Here is a 2,384-nt window from a genome sequence, read left to right as displayed (position 1 = left end):
AACCAATAAAAACCAATTAAAATCAAATTAATCTATAATTTGTTAAAACTACTTTGATGTCAAATTCTAACATTTTATTTGGAAATTAAAAATCAATTAGAGTTTGAATCATTAGTAAAAACACAATTAAGATTAAATTGAAATTTGGAATTAGACTTAATTTGAAATTAAAATCAAATTGAAAATTAAAAAATCAAATAGTTAGAATCCATTTTATAATCAAAAAACACCATGATCAAAAAAACTAGATAATGACCAATGTTTATCAAAAAAAATATGGATTTGGGAATGGATGGTTGCCTTTAGTCATGAATGTATGCAAATGAACTTTAGGCCAAGTGCCAAATAAAAATAAAAAAATGAAAAAAATTCAGGACCAAAATCGGGGTATGACACCATTGCACCGTAATATTTTTAAAACATTTTAACTGTGGCACAAAACTCAAGACAAGAAAAGAATTGTGGGTAATGTTGGAAATCCCCAAAATCTATGGAGAATTTCAATCAATCTTGATGAACAAGATTGTTATCACCCACACAATAACAACGAAAAGAAAGAACAATGGAGAAAGAGAGAGTGTATAAAATGATGAAGGAGAAGAGTAATATAATTTTGCAGAGTTTCTCTCTGCCCACAAACTGTGGAAAACTTCTTATTCACTTTGCAACTGCAAAATACTGTGAATACAATATTATGAATGCTCTATTCACTTCTATATGAAAATAAGGGTTACTCTATCTATTTATAGATTTAGGTTAACTTTGACCTCAAGCTAAAGCCCAAAATTATAAAAGCTCAAAATAGCTAACACTACTTAACACACTAGGTGGTTGGACACAAGGAATTACAATTCACCACACCACCTAATTCATTGTGTTTAAGCTATCTACATTCATCATAGCTCTTAGTCTTCTGAACACTTCGACTTGCACTCCCTTCGTCATGATATTTGCAATCTGATTCTCAGTTCTGCAGTGTTCCACATTCATCTTCCCATATGTTACCTGCTCTCGAAGATAATGGAACCTCATCTCGATGTGCTTGCTTCAACCATGTGCTATCGGATTCTTCGCCAGATTGATAGCTGACATGCTATCGATTTTCATGGTAATTGCTCCATGACTCTTCGTTGTTATCTCTTCGACCAGATTCACCATCCATGTTGCTTGACATGCACAAAGAGAAGCAGTTATGTATTCTGCTTCGCATGACGATAATGCCACTACTGGCTCTTTTCTCGAACTCCAAGCAACTGGTGCACCACCTAGCATAAACACATAACCAACTGTGGATTTTCGATCCTTAGCATGACTACAACAACTTAAGTCAGTGTATTCCACTAATTTGCATTCTTTTCCTTCATCAGCTACAGGAAATAAAATACCATAATCGAGAGTTCCTTTCATATACCTTAGTATCATTTTCGCTGTTGCTAGATGTGATACCTTTGGCTTCTGCATAAACCTACTCACCATACCTACACTGTATGCTAAGTCAGGCCTTGTATGACACAGGTATCGAAGGGACCCAATAAGTCTTATGTATTGGGTTGGTTCGACATCATCTTCATCTGAATCCTTCAACAGTTGTAATCTTGGCTCAGTTGGAGTCGAAGTTGGGTTGCAATCTTGCATCTCAAATCTCTTGAGAATTTCACATGCATACCTTCTTTGGTGCATCATCAAACCTCTACCACTCTTGTAGAATTCGATGCCAAGGAAATATGAAATGTCACCAATATCTTACATTTCAAATTCCTTGTTGAGATCACCTTTGAAGTCTTCGATCTCCTTCTTGCAACTACCTGTTATCAACAGGTCATCGACATAGAGACACAGTATAAGCAATTCACTCTTGCTTCTTCTTACATATACTCCATGTTCAGATTTGCACTTCACAAATTTCTTCTCCCTTAGAAAGACATCTATCTTCTTGTTCCAAGCTCTTAGAGCTTGTTTAAATTCGTACAGGGCTTTATGCAGCCTGTACACTTTTCTTTCTTCGCCATGTTTCACAAACCCAGCTGGTTGTGCAACATACACTTCTTCTTCTAAGGGGCCATTAAGGAATGCACATTTCACATCCATCTGACACATCTGCCAGTTGTTCATGTTTGCTAGACCAATAACCAGCCTGATTATTTCGATCCTAGCAACATGTGCAAAAAATTCATCGAAGTCGATTCCTTCTTTCTGAAGAAATCCTTTCGCCACAAGTCTCGCATTATGTCGAGTCACTTCTCCTTTGGGATTCAACTTCACCTTGTATACCCACTACAAATCGATTGCCTTCTTGTTTGGGGGAAATTCGACAAGTGACCAAGTGTTGTTGACTTCGATTGACTTCAGCTTTTCGTCCATTGCTTTCATCCACTTCGAATCTT

This window comes from Lathyrus oleraceus, chromosome 5 (assembly GCF_024323335.1).
Source record: "Lathyrus oleraceus cultivar Zhongwan6 chromosome 5, CAAS_Psat_ZW6_1.0, whole genome shotgun sequence".
In the NCBI taxonomy this organism is placed as follows: domain Eukaryota; kingdom Viridiplantae; phylum Streptophyta; class Magnoliopsida; order Fabales; family Fabaceae; genus Lathyrus; species Lathyrus oleraceus.
This window is presented reverse-complemented; position numbering follows the sequence as displayed.